The 23,356-nt window shown below is 38.3% G+C and overlaps 1 protein-coding gene across 3 annotated transcripts in view; it reads left to right on the top strand.

Moving 5' to 3' along the window:
- Positions 1–429: 429 nt before the first annotated feature.
- Positions 430–23,356, top strand: part of TMLHE (trimethyllysine hydroxylase, epsilon) — a 114,749-nt gene continuing 91,822 nt past the window's right edge. For all 3 annotated transcript variants that reach the window (XM_045884793.3, XM_045884785.3, XM_054509750.2), the window contains exon 1: positions 430–582. The gene's annotated coding sequence lies outside the window, so the exon portion shown is untranslated. The remainder of the gene's footprint in view (positions 583–23,356) is intronic.

Raw genomic sequence — 23,356 nt, 5'->3', positions numbered from 1 at the left:
TCACTGTTCTAAGCACTGTATGTGGACTCTGGATTCAAATAGCTCAAGTGAATTGGTGGGAGTCCAGCAGTGAGTAGTATGTGACTTAAGTTCAAGAAAGTGGTGCAAGGAAGTGGAAGAATTTTTGTTCCAGAAAACCTCAATAAGCAATTATAATTAGGTTTGTTCCAGAAAACCTCAATAAGCAACCTCGTAAGGGGGAAGACTCCGGAGGAGCACTGAAGAGGCAAACAAGGAGACCCAGGTGTCACACGCAGTGTATTTGTACGGGTCTATTTTCCTGCCGGGGCGTGCTAGAACCTGTGGACCAGAGCACCCCATCGCGACCCTTCTGAAGCAGAGGTTCTAGCACGCCCCGGCAGCGGCTTCGGTCCAGGGCGCACAGGGCGCCCACCGCACAGGCCCGGAAGAAGTGGGGCGGGGCCTCTAGGCTGCGGGGCCCGAACGGACTGGGGGAGGGGAGCCCGGGGCCGATAGGCTCTGGGAAAAAGCAAAAGGCGGGCGCAAGGCGGCCTCCCAAGGCTCTCTTTGCTTACAGTTCCTCCCGTTTTGCTGAGTTGGGAGTCGCGACCTCCAGCACAGGTGGGTCCAGCCCCATGGATCGGGAAGGGGGGCCTTTGGTGGGTGCGGTGGTTGGGTTTTGCCCAGACGCTCGCTTTAAGGCCTGGCGCGGGGGCGAGGGGGACGGCTCCCACCGCGTCTGCTCAGCCCCAGGGCGGTGGTACTTACCTTCACCCCTGTAGAGGAGAAGGCCACTCGTGCCTTGCCGCAGGGCTGTCGTCACGGTTTATGCCAGTTGCGCGGCGGAGTCGGCCTGGAGATCAGTGCAGGGCCAGATGGGCCTAGCGCTCGGGAAGAGCCGGAGGAGCCGGAGCGAGCTCGCGTTGGGACTGACGCCCAGCGTACATTGTTTCAAACTCGATCGGACTTCCCCGCCCTGGGTCCGTCACTGACTTGGTGTCTAGCTTTCCAGAGAGTGCCTAACCTGTTCAAGCTTCACTGCTTGGCGGTGGAGTTTCGGAAGGTGGAACTCGGCTGTCCGCAAGACCTTGCAGCACTGACTCTCTTTCGTTCTAATATCCACTGGTGTTCTCTGCCCAGATTTTACCCTTTGTCTGCCCCTCCTGAGCAAGAATGCCTAGCAAGAGTCGGGAGTAACCGGGCAGGGCATTGGAAAAGTTAGTCGAGGAAGTGCTCTCCATTACTAAAACAACTCTGAAAAACCTTTCAAACATTTTTAACTACTAACTGACCCGAAAGCTGGAAAAAACGTTCATTCAGTGCCTTAGTTGAATGTCAGCTCTGAAGAATGCTTTTGTGAATGCTTTACTGTTAAAGATTTTAACCAGATGATTGACCAAAACATTATGTGTTCAATGAACATAGTACACTGCCCAGCAAAAGTTTCATCATAAAAGCCTTGGGTAATTTAACTGTTAACCAATCGCTGAAAGAAAAACTTCAGCTTTCATATGTAGGAACACTTGCATAATCCATTCCCAATAGCACTCTTACAGAGTTTTTTCTTAGCTGGTATTGCCCTTTCAGGAAGCACTATAGTAAAAATTACATACAGTTTATTTTACACTAACTATAAAGACAAAGAATTATCAACACTATGGACCAACATTGTGTCATTCCAATTCCACCTCATTATGGAACTGCTTACAGTGGTAATCTTCACAACCATGAGAGGTGAATGTGTTTATTTGTCATCAGACTTAAATGGGTTATACTCTACCTGGTAACTAGTATGATGAAGGGAATCTTCGCTGGGTTCGTGGAGTCCGGGGGGGCATCCTTTGCATGCCCCATGTCATTCTTATTTCTGGGAAATCTGCACTGGGACAGATCACTTCCTGGTTTTGGTATCTGTAGCAGAAACCACAAGCAGTTCTGTATCTCTGCTTGTCAGCCTTGGGAGAAGCAATAAAATAGCCAGACTAACACTTGGTGTCTGTAGTGTTTCTGGCAGTTGTATTTTTTGCCTGCCAGGATGAGGGTGGGGGGAGGGCTGGATTAATAAACCTCTTTGGTATGAAGAGTCTCTTTGTGATTGAAGCCAAAGTGAACATAGACCCACCAGTTGGGTGCCCACTGTGACCCTGTTTCTACAACACCAAACGTCCTCTGTGCTCACGTGGGCTGTACAATCTGCCACTGCCCTCATGCAAAGAATTTACAGAATAAGAGGCTCTTGGCAAAACCGGGTCTGTGCACACCTGCAGGTTCTAGGCAAGGACTGCCTGATAGGAGGGTGGATGTTCTTCTGGACATGGGACCTGGTGATTTTCCAGACGGTTGATAGAGTGAGAGGGAAATTGTGATAGACTTCTGCTGAGCCGACCTTGAGGGTGAGTTTAGGACTGGCTGTTTGGCAGGCACTGGTGAATGCTTTATTTGGCTGTATTTCTACTCTATTCATTTATCCTTTCACTCCAAAGACAATCAATGAACGCTTACTCTGTGCCAGCATGCTGATCCACTCACTGAGATTAGCAGCAAAGGAAGACAGTAAGTTTGGGAGGAGAACAGGAATTCCACTTTAGGCATGCTAAGTCGGAGCCATCTTCTCTCTTCCTGATTCCCAATATAGAATCAATTCAAAATCTTGCCACTTCTGCTTCCTGAATATTTTTAAACCTATCCACTTCTCTTTGCCCCCATTGCTACTCCAAATTTTGAGCCAGCAGCATTGTTTTTTGTTCATTTATTTAAAGTTTTTTATTTATCATTGAAGTGTAATTGATATACAATGTTATGTTCGTTTCAAGTGTACAGCATATTGATTCGACAATTCTATACTTCACTCAGTACTCAGCAAGATAAGTGGAGTCACCATCTGTCAACACGCAATGTTATTAAAATAGTATTGACTATATTCCCTATGCTGCACTTTTCAGCTCCGTGGCTTACTTATTTGGTCATTTAAAAAACTTTTTTGTTTTAAAAGATCCGAATCATTGCTTGACCCTCAGCCCTCATGGGAAAACCGACACTCCTGTCATCACCACAGCATCAGCAACACCCAGTGAGCTCTCTATGATCCTTGATAGGCTGTGAAAAAGAGGAACTTTCTCTCTCTTTGTTTTCTTCTCTTTTCTCTACTGCCCAGAGTGTCTTTAAAATTTCTTGTATTGAGACAACATGGATGGACCTAGAGGGTATGGTGTTAAGTGAAATAAGTTGGGCAGAGAAAAACAAGGACCATATAATTTCACTTATATGTGGAATCTAAAAAAAAAAAAAAAACAACAAACACAAAAACAAACAGACTATTAAATGCAGAACAAACTGGTGGTCGCCAGAGGGGAGGTGGGGGAGATGGGCAAAATAGGAAAAAAAAAATTGTATTAAGGTATAATTTATATACCGGAAAATTGACCCATTTTAAGTGTAAACTTCAAGGATTTTTAGTAAATTTATTGAGGTCACAAACATCACTGTAATCCAATTTTTGACATTTCCATCACCTCAATAACATCTCCCTTGCCCATTTGCAGTTAATCCTTATTACTACCCCTAGGGTTGGGCAATGTAATCCTTTTATGTGTCCATGGATTTCCTATTCTTGGACATTTCACATAAATGGAATCATACAGTGTATGGTCTTTTGCAACTTGCTTCTTAGCATGATGTTTTCAAGGTTCATTCATATTGTAGTATGAATCAGTACTTCTTTACTTTTCATGGCTGGATAATGTGCTACTGTATGTATATGCTACATTTTATTTATTCATTTATCAGTTTATATACATTTGGTTTATTCCCACCTTTTGGGAGTTGTGAAGAAGGCTGCTCTGGGCATTCATGCACAAGTTTCGGACATGTTTTCAGTTCTCTTAAGTATATATCTAGGAATGGAATTGCTGTTCCATCTACATTGAAAATCTGTTGTTTAGTGTAGCCACCTTTGTTAATTCTCTGAGCTCAATCTTCCTGATACCTTGCTGCAGCTTCTGCATCAGCCCTAGTTGCTTCACCTTGCACTTGGATGTTATGGAAATGGCTTCTTTCCTTCAACCTCATGAACCAAACTCTACTAGCTTCACACTTTTCCTCTGCAGCCTTCTCACTTCCCTCAGCCTTTACAGAACTGAAGAGCATTAGGGCCTAGCTCTGGGTTAGGCTTTGGCTTAAGGGAATGTTGTGGCTGGTTTGATCATCTTCCAAGATGACTGCAACTTTCTCCATATCAGCAATAAGGCTGTTTTGCTTTCTTATCATTTGTGTGTTCACTGGAGTGGCACTTGCAATGTCCTTCGAGAACTTTTCCTTTGCCTTCACAACTTGGTATCTGTTTGGCACAAGAGGCCTAACTTTCTGCCTGTCTCAGCTTTCAACATGCCTTCCTCACTAAGCTCAATCATTTCTAGCTCTTGATTTAAAGTGAGAGACACACAACTCTTCCTTTCACTTGAGCACTTAGAAGCCATTGTAGGGTTATTAATAAGCCTAATTTCAGTATTGTTGTGTCTCAGGGAGTAGGGAGGTCCAAAGTGAGAGAGATGGGGGAATGGTTGGTCAGTGAAGCAGTCAGAACACGCATTTATTACATTCACTGTCTTCTATGGGTACAGTTCATGGTGTCCCAAAACAATTACAATAGTAACATCAAAGATCACTGATCACAGATCACTATAAAAAATAATAATGAAAAAGTCTGAACTATTGTGAGTGACACAGAGACATGAAGTGAACAAATGCTGTTGGAAAAATGGCACCGATAGACTTGCTTAATGCAGGGTTTGCCACAAACCTTCAATTTGTTTTTAAAAAAATGCAGTATCTGTGAAGCACAATAAAGAGAAGTGCAATAAAATGCCTATGCCTGTATTGGTGGGTTTGGTTTGCTGACATTTTGTTGAGGAATTTTGCATCTATATTCATTCGAGACATTGCATGGTAGTGCAATTTCTTCCCTTAAGATGTATTTGTCTTGTTTGATGTAAGATACCAGTCTCATAGAATGAGTTAAGAAGAGTTTTTTGTTAGATGTGTATTTTACACATGTTTCTGCTTATTATGTGTTTCTGATGAATTGACCCTTCTTCCATCATTATGAAATATCCTTCTTTTTCTAAGCATAACTACTTCAACTCTTTTATGGTTGCCATTTGCATTGTATACATCTTTTTCACCCTTTTAGTCTTTCAACCTATTTATTTCTTCACATCTAAACTGGGTATAATGTAGATGGTGTATACTTGGATTCTGTTCTTTTATCCAGTCTCACAGTCTTTGTCTTTTGATTGGACTGTTTGATCTATTTATATTTATCATAATTAAAATTACTGTAATTAAGTTAACTTATTGTGATTGAACTTTTGATGTTTTTTTACTGTAATTTCTGGAGTTATTTTTTATTAACTACCCTGGGAATTACAATATGTATGTCAACGTAATATAATCTACTTTAGATTAATAATCATTTAATTCCAGTAACACAGGGAAGCTTTGCTCCTCCATCCTTTGTCCTATTAATGTAATATGATTTACATCTTAGTATATTGCAAGCCCAACAATATAGTTTTTAAATTATTGTTTTATGTAGTTGCTCTTTAAAAGAAAAAAGAAAAAATGATGTATATTCTCTTTTATGTTTACTTGCATAAATACCTTTACTAGTGCTGTTTATTTCTTCATGTGGATTCAAGTTACCAACTGGTATTTCTTTTTAGACTAAGGGCTTCCTTTAGTATTTTTTGTAAGATAGGTCTGCTAGCAATGAATTCTCTTTGTGTGTTGTGTAATTTCTTTATTTTACCTTAGTTTTTGGTGGATAGTTGCTGGATATAGGACAGGGCTTTTTTTTTCTTTTAGTATTTTGCATAAGCCATTCTACTGCTGTCTGGCCTTCCCTGCATTATGTAGCCTCTGATGCCTCTACTCAATTTTGTTGTTGTTGTTGTTGTTATTCTTATTTTTTTTTTTTTTTTTTTTTTACTTTAAAGACTAGCTTCCTTGGGGTCAATTAGACAAATATATATTAGTGGTCAGCCAAAAGTTATTCGATGTTGTGTTTAAACTCCTTGTGTCAGGGAAGGTTTAAATCACTTTCTTAGAGAAAACAAAGTTGGATCTTTGTTTTTTAAGTTCACACTGACAATCTTTTTTTAATTGGTATATTTAGGCCATTCATATATAAAGTGACTATTGATATTTTTAGATTAATATTTACCATTTTTGTTAATATGTCCATATGTTACATTTCTTTATTTACTTCCCCCTCTTTTTCTGCCTTCTCTTGTTTTAATTGTGCATTTTATATGATTCCATTTTATCTCCTTTCTTAAAATTTCATTATACTTTTTTAAGTCTTCTTTAGTGCTTGCCCAGAGTTTGTGATATATGTATTTTTTACTAATCTGAGCCCACCTCCAAATAAGACTATTCTGCCTCACATGTGGTGCATAAACCTTATAACAGAATATTCCCAATTCTTTCCTCTAATCCCCTATGATTTTTCTTCCAGTCATTAAATTTTTTATATGTTGTAATTACCCATCACATTGTTACTTTTATTACTTAAAACTATTATTTTTTAGAACAATTAAGAATAAGAACACTTAAAATATTTTTTACCTTTATTTATTCCTTTTCTGATGCCCTTCTCCTCTGGAGACCCAAGTTTCTGATATATATTATTTTCTTCTCCCTGAAAAGCTTCATTTAATATTTATTGCAGGAGATAACTGCTGGTGATTGAATTCCCTCAGTTTTTGTTTGTCTGAGAAAGTCTTTCATTCTCCTATACTTTTTTAAATTTCTTTTTATTTTTTTATTAGTTTCAGAGGTAGACTTTAGTGATTCATCGGTTGCATATAACACCCAGTGCTCATTACATCAACTGCCCTCCTTAATGCCCATCACCCAGTTACCCCATCCCCCTACCCACTTCCCCTCCAGCAAACCTCACTTTGTTTCCTAGAGTTCAGCATCTCTTATGGTTTGCTTCCCTCTCTGATTTCATCTTATTTTATTTTTCTTTCCCTTCCCCTATGTTCATCTGTTTTGTTTCTTAAATTCCACATATGAGTGAAATCATATGGTATTTGTCTCTCTGGCTGACTTACTTCCCTTAGCATAATACCCTCTAGTTCCATCCACGTCATTGCAAATGACAAGATTTCGTTTTTTGATGGCTGAGTAATATTCCATTGTATATACATGCCACATCTTCTTTATCCATTCATCTGTCAGTGGACATCTGGGCTCCTTCCATAGTTTGGCTTTTGTGGACATTGCTGCTATAAACATTGGGGTGCAGGTGCCCCTTCGGATCACTATGTTTGTATCCTTCAGGGTAAATACCTAGTAGTGCAATTGCTGGGTCATAGGGTATCTCTATTTTTAACTTTTTGAGGAACCTCCATACTGTTTTCCAGAGGGGCCATACCAGCTTGCATTCCTGCCACCAGTGTAAGAGTGTTCCCTTTTCTCTGCATCCTTGCCAACATTTGTTGTTTCCTGTCTTGTTAATTTTAGCCATTCTGACTAGTGTGAGGCGGTATCTCATTGTGGTTTTGATTTGGATTTCCCTCATGCCTGGGAATGTTGAGCATCTTTTCATGTGTCTGTTGGCTGTTTGGATGTCTTTGGAGAAATGTCTGTTCATGTCTCTGCCCATTTCTTGACTGGATTTTTTTGGGGGGTGTTGAGTTTGATAAGTTCTTTATCAACTTTGTATACTAGCCCTTTACCTGGTAAGACATTTGCAAATATCTTCTCCCATTCTATAGGTTGCCTTTCAGTTTTGTTGACTGTTTCCTTTGCTGTGCAGAAGCTTTTTATCTTGACAAAGTCCCAATAATTCCTTTTTGCTTTTGTTTCTCTTCCCTTTGGAGATGTGTCTAGCAAGAAGTTGATGCAGCTGAGATCAAAGAGGTTGCTGCCTGTGTTCTCTTCTAGGATTTTGATGAATTCCTGCCTCACATTTAGGTCTTTCATCCATTTTGAGTTTATCTTTGTGTATGGTGTAAGAAAGTGGTCCAGTTTCATTCTTCTGCATGTGGCTGTCCAATTTTCCCAACACCACTTGTTGAAGAGACTGTCTTTTTTCCATTGGATATTCTTTCCTGCTTTGTGAAAGATTAGTTGACCATAGAGTTGAGGGTCCATAACTAGGTTCTCTATTCTGTTCCATTGATCTATGTGTCTGTTCTTGTGCTGGTACCGTATTTTCTTGATGATTACAGCTTTGTAATACAGCTGAAGTCCAGAATTGTGATGCTGCCAGTTTGGGTTTTCTTTTTTGACATTCCTGTGGCTATACAAGGTCTTCTCTGGTTCCATACAAATTTTAGGTTTGTTTGTTCCAGCTCTGTGAAAAATGCTGATGGTATTTTGATAGGGATTTCATTGAATGTGTAGATTACTTTAGATAGCACAGACATTTTTTTTTTAAGATTTTATTTATTTGACAGAGAGAGACACAGCAAGAGAGGAAACACAAGCAGGGAGAGTGGGAGAGGGAGAAGCAGGCTTCCTGCTGAGCAGGGAGCCCAATGCAGGGCTCGATCCCGGGACCCTGGGATCATGACCTGAGCCAAAGGCAGACACTTAACGACTGAGCCACCCAGGCGCCCCTAGCATAGACATTTTAACAATATTTGTTCTTCCAGTCCATGAGCATGGAATGTTTTTCCATTTCCTCGTGTATTCCTCAGTTTCTTTCATAAGTGTTCTATAGTTTTTCAGAGTACAGATCCTTTACCTCTTTGGTTAGGTTTATTCTTAGGTATCTTACAGCTTTTGGTGCAATTGTAAATGGGATTGATTTCTTGATTTCTCTTTCTTCTGCTTCATTGTTAGGGTATAGAAATGCAACTGATTTCTGTGCATTGATTTTATATCCTGCAATTTTGCTGAACTCCTGTATCAGTTCTAGCAATTTTGGGGTGGAGTCTTTGGGTTTTCTACATAGAGTATCATGTCATCTGCAAAGAGTGAAAGTTTCACTTCTTTGCCGACTTGGATGCCTTTTCTTTCTTTTTGTTGTCTTATTGCTGAGACTAGGAGTCTAGTACTATGTTGAACAACAGTGGTGAGAGTGGACATCCCTGTCATGCTCTCTGACCTTAGGGGGGAAGCTCTCGATTTTTCCCCATTGAGAATGATATTTGCTGTGGGTTTTTTGTATTTGGCTTTTATGATATTGAGGTATGTTCCTTCTATCCTTACACTGCAGAGAGGTTTTATCAAGAAAGGATGCTGTATTTTGTCATATGCTTTTTCTGCATCTATTGAGAGGATCATATGGTTCTTGTCCTTTCTTTTATTAATGTGGTGTATCACACTGATTGACTTGTGGATGTTGAACCACACTTGCAGCCCAGGAATAAATCCCACTGGGTAGTGACGAATAATCCTTTCAATGTACTATTGGATCCTATTAGCCAGTATCTTGGTGAGCATTTTTGCATCCATGTTCATCAGGGATATTTCTCTTTAATTCTCCTTTTTGGTCGGGTCTTTGGTTGTGGGATCAGGGTAGTGTTGGCCTCATAGAATGCGTTTGGAAGTTTTCCTGCCATTTCAGTTTTTTGAAACAGCTTCAGAAGAAAAGGTATTAATTCTTCTTTAAATGTTTGGTAGAATTCCCCTGGGAAGCCATCTGGCCCTGGGCTTTTGTTTGTTGGGAGCTTTTTGATTACTCATTCAATTTCTTTGCTGATTATGGGTCTGTTCAGCTTTTCTATTTCTTCCTGTTTCAGTTTTGGCAGTTTATATGTCTCTAGGAATGCATCCATTTCTTCCAGATTGCCTAATCTGTTGGCATATAGTTGCTCATAATATGTTCTTATAATTGTATTTCTTCAGTGTTGGTTGTGATCTCTCCTCTTTTATTCATGATTTTATCTATTGGGTCCTTTCTCTTTTCTTTTTGATAAGTCAGGCTAGGGGTTTGTTGATCTTATTAATTCTTTTAAGGAACCGGATCCAGTTTCATTGACCTGTTCTACTGTTTTTTTGTGGCGTTTTTTTTGTGTGTGATTTTTTTTGTTTCTTTGTTTTGTTTTTTTACTTCTATGTCATTGATTTCTGCTCTAATCCGTATTATTTCTTTTCTCCTGCTGGATTTATGCTTTATTTGCTATTCTTTTTCCAGATCCTTTAGATGTAAGGTTAGGTTGTGTATTTGAGACTTTTCTTGGTTTTTGAAGAAGGCCTGTATTGCTATATACTTCCCTCTTAGGACTGCCTTTTCTGCATCCCAAAGGTTTTGAACTGTTGTGTTTTCATTTTCATTTGCTTCCATGTATTTTTTAAATTCTTTTTTAATTTCCTGGTTGACCCATTCATTCTTTAGTAGGAATCTCTTTAATCTCCATGTATTTGTGGTCCTTCCAAATTTTTTCTTATGGTTGACTTCCAGTTTTAAAGCACTGTGGTTTGAAAAGATGCATGGTATGATCTCAATCTTTTTGTACCAGTTGAGACCTGATTTGTGACCCAGTATGTGATCTATTCTGGAGAATGTTCCATGTGCACTCAAGAAGAATGTGTATTCTGCTGCTTTAGGATGAAATTCTCTGAATATATCTATGAAGTCTATCTGGTCCAGTGTGTCATTCAAAGCCCTTGTTTCCTTATTGATCTTCTGCTTAGATGATCTGTCCATTGCTGTGAATGAGGTGTTAAAGTCCCCTACTCTTATTGTATTTTTGTCAATGAGTTTCTTTAATTTTGTTATTAATTGGTTTATATATTTGGCTGCTCCCATGTTAGGGGCATAAATGTTTACATTTGTTAGACCTTCCTGTTGGATAGACCCTTTTATTAGATATAGTGTTCTTTTTCATCTCTAATTACAGTCTTTCATTTAAGATCTAGTTTGTTTGATATGAGGATGGCTACTCCAACTCTCTTTTGATGTCCATTAGCATGATAAATGGTTCTTGACCCCCTTACTTTCTTTTTTTTTTTTAAGATTTTATTTATTTGAGAGAGAGAATGAGAGAGAGAGAGCACATGAGAGGGGGGAGGATCAGAGGGAGAAGCAGACCCCCTCCTAAGCAAGGAGCCCGATATGGGACTCGATCCCAGGACTCCAGGATCATGACCTGAGCCGAAGGCAGTCGCTTAACCAACTGAGCCACCCAGGCGCCAGACCCCCTCACTTTCAATCTGGAGGTGTCTTTGGGTCTAAAGTGAGTCTCTTGTAAGCAGCGTATCAGTGGTTTTTTTTTTTTTTTAATCCATTCTAATACCCTATGTCTTTTGATTGGAGCATTTAGTCCATTTACATTCAGAATAATTATTGAAAGATATGCGTTTAGTGCCATTGTATTACCTGTAAATTTGCTGTTTTTGAATATTGTCTCTGTTCCTTTCTGGTCTTTGTTACTTTTGGGCTCTCTTTCCACTCAAAGGGCCCCTTTTAATATTTCTTGCAGGGCTGGTTTAGTGTTCATGAATCTTTTAGTTACTGTTTGTCTTGGAAACTCTTTTTCTCTCTTCTATTCTGAGTGACAGCCTTGCTGGATAAAGTATTCTTGGGTGTATATTTTTCCCATTTAGTATGTTGAATATATCACGCCAGTCCTTTCTGGCTTGCCAGTTCTCTGTGGACAGGTCTGCTGCCAGCCTTATGTGTCTACCCTTGTAGGTTAGGGACCTCTTCCTATCTCCCAATGTGCTTTCAATATTTTATCTTTATCTTTGTAATTTGCAAGTTTCACTATATTATGTTGTGGTGTTAACCTATTTTTGTTGATTTTTAAGGGGAATCTCTGTGCTTTTTGGACTTGAATGCCTGTTTCCTCCCCCAGATTAGGGAAGTTCTCAGCTATAATTTGTTCAACTAAATCTTTTGCCCCTTTTCCCCACTCTTCTTCTCCTGCAACTCCCATAATACAGTTATTATTTTGCTTTATGGAATCACTGACCTCCCTAAGTCTACCTTCATGATTGTCAAGGAAATGAACATTTATGGATACAATGATGATTCAGATGATTTCAGATGTTTAGATTTGAGGCTAATTCCTGCATTAAGTCATTCTCCCATATCTTCTTTTGTAGGTAGAAGTGAGCAGTAGAATAGTTTTTAGGATCATTAGATAACAAACTAGGCAGGGAGCTATATGTATTTAATGATTTCCCTGTTAAAATCCACTTCCAAACTATTCTGCTTCATGTTCATACAAGCAATTCTTCAAATAACAAATCTATTCATTTAGAATGAACAGAGTGGATCAATCCAGAATTATTCATAGGCTCAGTTTTCTATATGGGATTAGAAAGGGACAGGAAGAAATTTTAGAGGGTGTTGGACATGTTTACCATCTTATCCTGGGAGTGATGACTTCATGTGTAAAACCCAATCAAACTGCATATTTTAACTATGTGCAGTTTATTATATATCAATTACTCCTTGATAAAGCTGTAATAAAATGTACAAACCTCATCTTCAAATTTTGTTAAATATATATATTTTTTCAATTTTATTATGTTATGTTAGTACCTACAATACATCATTAGTTTTTGATGTGGTGATCCACGATCCACTGTTTTTGTATAACACCCAGTGCTCCGTGCAGTACATGCCCTCCTTAATGCCCATCACCTGGCTAGCCCATCCCCCTACCCCCCTCCCCTCTAAAACCCTGTTTGTTTCTCAGAGTCCATAGTCTCTCATGTTTAAATATATTTAGAGAAGTTCTCTGTAATTCTTATCCTTGTTCTCTAAAGGTAAGGTGTTTCCCCTCCTCCAGTATTTTTTAAAATGATATGCCTATGTATAGATTTTTTTTCTTTTTGATATTTATTATCCTCATTCTCTGAGCTTCCTGGATCTGTGGTTTGGTGTTTGTCAATAATTTTTGAAAACTCTTAGCCATTATTACTTCAAATATTCCTTCAGCTTCTTTCTTTATTTCCTGCTAATGAGTTTGGGAGGTTTCTCTCTTGAGCTATCTTTACATTCACTGATTCTTTCTTTGGCCATGTCCAGTCTACTGATGAGCCCTTAAAAGGCATTCTTTATTTTTGTTACAGTGTTTTTTACTTCTAACATTTCCTTTTGATACTTTTGTAGAATTTCCATCTGTTTTAATTTACCTATCTGTTCTTGAATATTGCCTACTTTTTCCATTAGAGCCCTTAACATATTAATCATATCTGTTAATGCAAAACTCTTTGTCATATCTGAGTCTGGCTCTGATGCTTGTTTTGTATCTTTAGACTCTGTTTTTTTCTTGCCCTTTAATGTGCCTTATAAATTTTTTGTTGAAAGCCAGGCATAATGTAATAGTACTGACATAAATAGCCTTTAGTATGAGGTTCTGTTTTAATCTGGCTAGGAGTTGGGCTGTATTTAATGTTTGTGGTAGCTGTAGGTGTCAAAGTCTTCACATTTTACTAGTGTCCTTGATTTTTGTCTCTTTGTCCTTGGAATGCCCTAAGGACTACTTACCAGATAGAGTCTGCATCTTGCAGATCTTTCATTATAATCCACTCTTGTAATACTGAAGTCTGATGGCATGGTGGTATAGGGGATGCATTCTATAATCTCATGATTAAATCTTAGTTTTATAGTGGGCCTGTGGCCCTGGGCTGTGTCCTTAACAGCATTTGATAGCATCTCTCTCGGTAAGACAGAAAGGCTTAAGAAGGCCCAAGTGAGAGAAATGTCCTTTCCCCAGATGGGATAAGACCCTGATAAAGTCTTTTCCCTTGGAGAGCAGGTCTTTGTTATAGAGACAGCTCTGTTTAGAGAAGACTCTGTTATGGACAATGCAATGTTTACTCTCCCCCTCCCCTGTCAGAACTATGTGGGAATTGTTTTGGGTCCTATACCATTAGAACCTGGTGTGGGATTCATGGAGGTAAAATCCCATGAAAGTGTGGGTTCCCCTTAAGGCTGTGATCCCAGAAGTTTCTCCCTCTCAAGGTAGTCCACACAGCTTCCAGCAATTCATCAAAATTACCATTTAAGTAAATGGAGTTTCTGCTCCAGGTAAATAGATCTTGGCTCTGCCTCTCTAGATTTGCCAGTCTCTCCAGATTTTGGAGTGGCAGTTTGCCCTGCAACCTCGTAGTCTAAGTCCAAAAAGAGCCATTGCTTTTCAATTTGATCAGCTTATTCTTATTGTGAGGATGGGACTTATGACTTCCAAACTCTTTACATGTTAGAGCTGAAACCAAAAGTCTGATGAGTTTTTTAAACTATGATCTTGTAGCTTATCTAGCTGATTCTCACTTTTAGGGCTGTAAAACCATCTTTTGTAACTTTCTTCAACCTAACCAGAAATAAAAGCCCTGGGCTTGAGTGGCTTTTTAAAAAATATATATATTTCAGTATAGTTGGCACACAATGTTACATTAGTAACATTAGTTTTGGGTATACCACATAGTGATTCAACAACTCTTTACATTATGCTGTGCTTAGCATAAATGGTAGCTACCATGGGTCAGCATACAGTGCTGTTACAGTATCATTGACTATATTGACTATATTCCCTGTGCTGTGCCTTTCATTCCCATGACATACTCATTACATTACTGGAAGCCTGTATCTCCCACTCCCCTTCACTCCTTTTTGCCCATCCCCCAACCCCCGTATCTTCCTTATCCATTCGTCTGTCTGTGGATACTTAGGTTGCTTCCATAGTTTGACTATTGTAAATAGTGCTGCTATAAACATAGGGGTGCATATATCTTTTCAAATTAGTGTTTTAGTTTTCTTTGGGTAAATACCCAATAGTGGAATTATTGGATCATATGGTTCTATTTTTAGTTCTTTGAGAACATCCATACTGCTTTTCACAGCAGCTGTGCACAAGGGTGGTTCCTTTTACTCCACATCCTCCCCAACATTTATTATTTCTGTCTTTTGAATTTTAGCCATCTGACAGGTGTAAGGTGATATCTCATTGTGGCTTCAATTTGCATTTCCCTAGTGATATTGAGCATCTTTTCATGTGTCTGTTGACTATCTGTATGTCTTTGGAAAAATGTCTGGTCAGGTCTTCTGCCTTGGCTTGGGTTTTAATGCTTTCAGGAGCCTGGGCTTGACTGTTAATGCTTGCAGAAGGCCTTGGGTCCTTGCAAGTCATAGAATTGGGATGAAGAACCCCAAAGGTGTGCACATCTGTGTAAGTATCGTTTAGCAAAACCCACCAACAGAAGAGTGATGCATCAAATTTTTCTGTCTTGGCCTAGGCTATGGGTGAGCCTTAATTAGGATGTGGGTTCAAATGCCTGTAACAAAGACCAAAAATGGAATTGGAAAAGTGGAAGAAATGCAGCCCAGAGAAAACTTTGGTGGCCTCACCAGTTCCTCAAAGAATCTCCAGTTCTGAAAGACTCTGTACAGAACTGGTCACTGCAGCAGGCCAGTGTGGCACATCTTCCACCAAGGGTCTGCTCACCCATGAACACCAGATTCCTGAATACACATTATATATGTATAGTAACTATATATATGTTTATATAATAGGTTTTATACATATATGTAAACATGTGTAAATTTTATATATAAAAAGAATAAACATAATATTTATTAACATGCAATAAATACTTATTATAATAAATATTGATATATATTTAATGCAGTCTTAGAGTTCTTCCAGAGAAAGAACTCCAGAAGAAACCTGCTTAGAGAAATCTGCAAAAGGTGTGATGTTAGAAAACTACTTGATATAAATGAGATGGCTAAACAATAGGAAGATGCATAAATTCAAGCTATAGTGAATATGTAAGACGCAGGAAATACTATTCCCATGCTGCTTAACTAAGGGATTTAATAGAAATAAAAAAGCTTCAGATAACCAAGAAATCATAGGAGACATTTGGCATACATTTGATGGTGATCTGTAACTATGTTTACCTGTAAAGCAAAGAATAAATGATGGTGATGAAATAACAGAATAGAGGCAAATATTTTACACTCTGAAATATAGATATTACACAAGCAACAAAAATGGGTGTAGAAGGAAGATAGCTTCATAGATATTAACTAGGAGTAAGAAAATACAGGTTTAGGATGCCTGGGTGGCTCAGTCGGTTAAGTGTCTGTCTTCAGCTCAGATCATGATCCCAGGGTCCTGGGATCAAGCCCCACATTGGGCTCCCTGCTCAGTGGGGAGTCAGCTTCTCCCTCTCCCTATGCCCCCCCCCGCTCATGTGCTCACTCGCTCTCTCTCTCAAATAAATAAAATCTTTTAAAAAAGAAAATAGAGGTTTAAATTAGAGGCTGGGTCAGAAAGAGGGAGAGGCAAAAAGAGGATACTAGCAAATTTCATTATGGCTCATGAAGGACATCAATAGAAAGGATTTTTAAAAGGAGGATGAAAGTTTATCTGATATAATCCCAGCTTAGAACCTTTGCACTGGCCTACTTTATGCCCGGTATCTTCATGACTTACTCCCTCTTTGTTCAAAAGTCATCTTTCTCAATGAGGTTTACCCTTACCACCATATTTAAAACTCCTACTACCTCCAGCATACCCCTTTTTCCTGCTGGATTTTTTTTATAGCTCCTATCATCTTATAATGTATTATGTAATTTACTTATGTATTATTTTTATCTTTAATCATCTGCCTACTCCCACTAGAAGATACACTCCATGAAAGCAGGAATTTTTGTCTCTTTTGTTCACTTATATATCCCAAGTGCCTAAAATACTGCCTGGCACAAAGTTGGCACCCAAGAAATATTTTTTAAATGAGTTATTAATTAGTTAAGAGTCTCAGGGAAGTTTTCTTCAATGATTTGATTTTTAATCTTAGACCTGAAGAACGAGTAGAAAGAATAAGAGGGAGAACATGGTAGGCAGAGGAAACAACACATGTAAAGATCCTGAGGTCATGGGGCAAGACGGAGCCAATTTTATAAAGCCTTGAGTGCCATTGTAAAGAGATGACCCGGTTCTTTTGCCTGCCCTCAAGGAGCTCTCAGCAAATAGGAAGGAAAAAAATAATTAAACAGGTGATTATTATACATGTTGTAAATGCACTAATAAGGGTATGCACAAAGAACGATGGAAACATTGACTAGGCAGCTATTAACTCTTCCTAGGGCAATTAGGAAGATTTTACAAAGAAGGTGACATTCGAGCTAGGTCTCAGGCAGGAGAGTGATATGATGAAAGTGTTTTAAGAAGATTAATCTGGCAATAGTGTGGAAAATGGATTGGAATATGGATGGACCAGAGGCAGGGAAACCATCTAGTCTATGGCAGTAGTCCAGGTATGAGGTGATGAAGGCATCTATAGGAATGGAAAAAGAAGGACAAATCTGAGACACATTTGGAAGGAAAAATTGACGGGAGCTAAATGGATTCTTGGCTTTAAGCCTTCAGGAGGTAATGCTTCTTCCGTAATAACCATGAAAAGATTCAAATTGACCTATTATGTAATTGCCTACTCTGACTAGAATTTCTAGCTATGGCTGTTCTCCAAAAGTTTCTGTTATTGTGATTGATACTTGTTGGACCTTAATTTACATTAAGATGATTTTAAACTCTAAAGGTTGGGAAGCTCTCAAAAACATAATTTTGACTATGAAACAGCAAATTATTCTATTAAAGGAGAAATGAGGGAAACCATGGGACTACATAGGAAGTTTTACAATGAGCTCATAGTTCCTATTTTAAAAGAATAATATATAAAAGATGGAAAAGAAGGATGAACATAACAGGTGGCATGTGCCTAAAGGATTAGTATTTAGAAGCATAAGGCCCAAAATTACCTCAGGCTTATAGAAATACATATTTGCAAAGACAACAAGAACAATATTCTGACTATGTTCTCAGAAAGAGAACTCAGATGGTATCATTACACTATTCTTCTAAGGGAGAATTTTCAGTCTACTAATCTGTAAACTAAATATCTCCTGGTTAGATTCTAGAACAGATTTCAAGTAAATGTGTATTTAGAAAATTACAGTTATCAACAAAGACATTCCACATAGATGTAATTTTTATTTTTAAAAATATTTTGAGAGATAATTTATGGAAATGTGGCAGACATAATGTACATAAATGAATGAGTGAAATTTCAGCAAGACTTTAACAAATCTTTTATGAAACCTTTGAACAAGAATTACAAACCTATGTTGATGGGTTAAATAGTTAATACAGTTATGTATTAATTAATTAAATTACCATACTCAAGGACTGATTAGCAGACCATAGGCAAAGGAAGAGTTTTTGTTGGCCTTCTACAAAACCTACCCTTGGCTTGACCTCAGTATTTTTATTACTTACTTAAGTGAAGATTTACAGCAGACATCCTACCAGATTTAAAGAAAATATGAAGTTGGAAGAAAAGTAATTCAAATTTCATTTGAATTCCCACAAATATTTATGGAGTTTTACAAAGTACTAGGAACCATGCTAAATGTTAGAATGCAAAAATTAATGAGGCATATGTCTTCCTATTAAGGAGCATCCAGGTATTACTAGGAAGAAAGACTTAAAAACATATAATTTCGGGGCACCTGGGTGGCTCAGTCAGTTAAGTGGCTGCCTTCGGCTCAGGTCATGATCCCAGGGTCCTGGGATCAGGCCCCACATCAGGCTCCCTGCTCTGTGGGAAGCCTGCTTCTCCCTCTGCCACTCCCCCTGCTTGTGTTCCCTCTCTCGCTGTGTCTCTCTCTGTCAAATAAATAAAATCTTTAAAAAATAATAATAATAATTTCATCAAAAGGTATGAACGAAGATAGAGACATAAACAGAATATTATGAGAGAACAAAAGAAGGCTTCTAGTTCATTCTGGGAGTTTAGGGAATAATTTTTAGATGAAATGATACTTCTACCGATTCTTGAAATATGAATAAAAGGCAGAGTAAGAAGGACTTCTAGTTTGAGGGGAACAAAGGGTATGAACATGAGTTTTTTAGAATCAGGAAAGAGTATAGTGAGTCTGGAAGACAATAAGCAATAAAGTACAAGGAGGAAGTGAGGCTGAGAGGTAGCTCAGGACCAGGTAATAGAAGGCATTGTGTAACATGATAAAGAAGTTGGACTTTACCCTGAAGGCCTTAGGGATCCATTCAAAGGGAATGACATACCAACAAATCTATTTTAGTTCATTCTTCCTATAGTGTGCAAAATGGTTTGAAGGGAGGGCAAGTGTGTATATGGATAGATGAACTAGAAGGCTATTGTAGTCTTTGAGTGAGAAATAATGGTGGGCTTTGACTGAGAATGTGGCAAGTAAAGCTGTAATGCTTTGTCAGGTTTGAGAATGATGTAGGGAGTAAAAGTTACGATTTGATAATTGCCTGTAGGGTAAATTTTAAAGAGGAGGTATCAAGTTCAAAGTATAGATTTCAGATTGAACCAGTTATAGAACTGACTGGATGGTACTAGAACTGACTGTGAAGAACACTGTGGGAAGAGCCAGTTTAGGTATAGTAGATATCAGGATACCGTTAAAAGGTGCTTCATGAGGACAGGAATATTTGTTTTGTTTACTGATATATTTCCAGCACTTGTAAAACTGCCTGGCACCTAGTACATGTAAAGGTCTCATATACTTGTAATAGGAGTCCTAGGAGGAGAGGAGAGAGAGAATGAATATTCAGAAGCAATATTTGAAGAGATGATGAGTAAGAGTTCTCTAAAAGCAATAAAAGCATTGTATTATTTTGCTATTGCTGCATACCAATTTTCCAGAAACTTAGTAGATTAAACCCATACCCACTTACTAGCCCACAGTTCTATAGATCAGAATACCAGGTATGGCATGACTGGGTTCTTTGGTCAGTGTATTAAAGGCTAAAATGAGGGTATTGGCCAGGCTGCATTCCTTTCTGGAGGCTCTGGCTAAGAATGCACACATCCAGCTTCATTCAGATTGTTGGCTGAGTTCAGTTCCACATGACTGTGGGACTGAGGTTGCTGTTTCCTTCTTGCACGCCATCTGTTCGTCACTCTCATCTCCTTGAGACTGCATGCATTACTTGCCCTGTAGTCCCCTCCACTTTCAAAGCCAATGGAGAATCTCCTTGACAGCAAATCCCTCTCTGGCTTCAAATCTCTTTCACTAGAAAGAGCCCTGACCCTTTTAAGGGATTGCTGGTGTAGGTCAGCCCAGCTAAAGGTCTTTCTTAAAGTCCTCTGTGCCATATACACTGCCTAATCACTCCAGTGAAATCCCATCATATTCATACTGTAGGGGAAGGGATTATAATTTGGCAAGGGTCACCAGAATTCATTTTAGAATTATGCCTATCACAAGCATCAAATCATATATTCAAAAAGTGCTGTAACAAAGAAGAAGAATACAAAGAAAACCTAATTTAGCTGTATTTTGTAAAAACTGCTAAAAAATAAAAAGAAGAAAACATAAAAGCAGTTGGAGAAAAAAGATGTATTACCTTACAAGGAGCAGCAATTAGATTGACATTGACTTCCCAACAAAAACAACATGAAGATATTGGAATGATATCTTCAAAAATGCTGGAGGAGGTAACTTTCAATCTAAATTTCTGTATCCAGTGAAAATAGCTTTCAAAAATGAAAGTAAAAGAGGTGTTTTTAGATGGTCCAAAACTTAGGGAATGTGCCACTAAACTCCAAAGGAAATCCTAATGATCTTCAAGCAAGAGGAAAATGATCCCAAATAAAAGCTTGGAGCTATACGATGGAATGCAGTATAATGGCGAGGTTAAATATGTGGGTAGATCTGAATGTCCATTGATAATATAAGACAAAAATAGTAATGTCATGTCATGTGGGATATGTGTGTGTTAATTAAAATATATAACAGTAGTTGTGGAAGGAGTAGAAATGGAGTTAGTAATAATTTTCTAATTTGCATTATAATTTAATGAATCAAAGATATATGTTGTAAGCCCTAGAATAACTCCTTTTTAAAAACCAGTAAAAGAGTGTATAATTAACAAGTAAACAAAGGAGGAATTGGAATAATACAAATTACCTAATCAGTGCAAAACAAAGCAAGAGAGAACAGGCAAGACAAATAGAAAGCAAACATTGATAGAGTTAAATATATCAATAATTATGTTAAGGGGGCGCCTGGGTGGCTCAGTGAAGCGTCTGCCTTCAGCTCAGGTCATGATCTCAGGGTCCTGGGATCGAGCCCCACGTCCTTGCTCAGCAAGGAGTCTGCTTCTCCCTCTGCCTCTGTCCCCCCTCCCCCCCCCCCGGCTTGTGCGCTCTCTCTCTCTCCCTCTCTCAAATAAATAAAATCTTTAAAAATAATAATTATGTTAAATATAAATGAACTGAACTCATTAATGAAATGGCAAAGATTATTAAACTTTAAAAAACAAAATATAACTGTGCTATTTATAAAAAACAAGTTAAATGTAAAAATATAGGAAGATGGAAAGTAAAAGGGTGGAAGAAATATACAATGCAAACACTATCCAAAAGACAACAGAAGTAGATATATTAATGACAAAGTTGACTTTTTTTTCTAGGAAAAAGGGAGTACAGCTACCCCCTTTTCAGGGCTCCCCTTTTCAGGGGTCTTTCCACCACCACCTTGGTGCCGCGTAGCGCACTTGTCGAGACGAAATGATTACTGAGTCCAATAATTTGGAACAAAGAGAAGCCCGAAGGGGCTGCACCGCCTATAGCACTAGCAAGAAGTGCAGGCGCCGGGGTGAAGCCCCGAGTCCGGTGGACTCTCGGTTTTATTATCGTATGGTACATAGAATGTAAAGTATGCGGAAGCAAGGAGGGAAAAACAACTCAAGAAAGCAATCACGTGAAGGGCAGCAAGGGAACTGTGTACGTGACTATTAGTATGGATCCTAGTGAGCCATTAACTAGAGGGCTGCAGGGGATGGGAGAACTGACCTCAGCAGGCCTGTCTTGTCCACCATCATTGCTGTTTTCAGCATGGACTGTTTTCAGCGCAGACCAATGGTGGGAATAATTGGCTTTTGCCACTCGCATAGAGCTGTTGCCATTCATGCGTGTTTCTGTTCTTATTGTCTCTTACCCGCTGAGGTCCTGCTCTCCCACAACCTGGGATCCCGCTGAGTACTAGTTTTATCTGAAGCCACCCTCAACAAGCCCTACTTCAGATGTATCTTGATTTCCTCATTAAATGTTAACTCTACTGAGGATTTGAATCATTCTGATAAACTATATAAAAGTACCAGTAGCCAGATCACATGGTAACAGGATCCCTGTGTTGCCTAACTTCAAAGATTGAACTAATATGGAATCTCAGGCTCTAAAGTCAGTTAGTAGAGAAATACTCAAAGTGTAGGAATCTTTACTAGACAGAGATGTATTTTGTAATATCCTTTTTATGCACACAGAAAAATAGATGATATCATGAGCCATAAAGCAAGTCTCAAAAACCTTGAACACTTACAGTTATACTGGTTTTTTGTTTGTTTTTGTTTGGCCACAGTGAAATGAAGTTAGAAAATAATACTGAGAAAACTAGAAAATCGCCCTAAAATATGTAGTAGACTTTTAAATAACCTGTAGGTCAAATTTTAAAAATCACAATATAAATTAGAAAATATTTTAAACTAACTGAAGAATGGAAATATTGCATATCAAAATTAATCGCAGGGAGGATTTTTATGGCAGTCAAAAAGTGAAAATATGCTGTATAATCCTATAATGATGGATATGTGTCATTATATATTTGTCCAAACCCATAGAATGTAGAATACCAAGAGGGAACCCTAATGTAAACTGTAGACTTTGGGTGATAAAGATGTGTAAATATAGGTTCATCAGCTGTAACAAATGTAGCACTCTGATGGAGGATGTTAATAAGCATGCAGCCTATGCATGTGTGGGGAAAGGGGTTATATGAGAAATCTCTATCTTTCCCTCAATTTTGCTGTGAATAAGACTTCTCTAAAGAAATAAAATCTTAATTAAAAAAATGTTTAGTGGGCAAAAGATCTGAACAGATACTTAGCTAAAGAAGATATACAGATGGCAATTAAGACTATGAAAAGATGTACAACATCATATATAATTAGAGAAATGCAAATTAAAATGATGAGATATCATGCACAACTATTAGAATGGCTAAATTTTAAAAACTGACAATACCAAGTTATAGCAAAGATGCAGAGAATAGGAGTTCTGATTCATTGCTGGTGGAATGCAGAATAGTCCAACTACTTTGGATGATAGTTTCAGAGTTTCTTATAATGTTAAATATAGATTTAGCATGTGACCCATTAGTAACACTATTAAATATTTACCCAAGTGATCTGAAAACTATCAAATGCAAAAATGCATTTTTGTATGTGTGTATAGAAGGTTGGAGATTTCAACTGTGTGTGATCTGGAAGTTGGTCCTCCAAACAGTTTATTGTTGATGAGGTTTCTTGAAGGAATGGGAATGACAAATATTGAGGAAAGGAGGCTTTCACTTTTTATTTTATGTATTTCTGTG

This window comes from Mirounga angustirostris, unplaced genomic scaffold, assembly GCF_029215605.1.
Source record: "Mirounga angustirostris isolate CCGP_5_RB_7025 unplaced genomic scaffold, mMirAng1.0.hap1 SCAF_11, whole genome shotgun sequence".
NCBI classification, from domain to species: Eukaryota; Metazoa; Chordata; class Mammalia; order Carnivora; family Phocidae; genus Mirounga; species Mirounga angustirostris.
The sequence above is the reverse complement of the archived record's forward strand: the minus strand, read 5'-3'. Positions and strand labels throughout refer to the sequence as shown.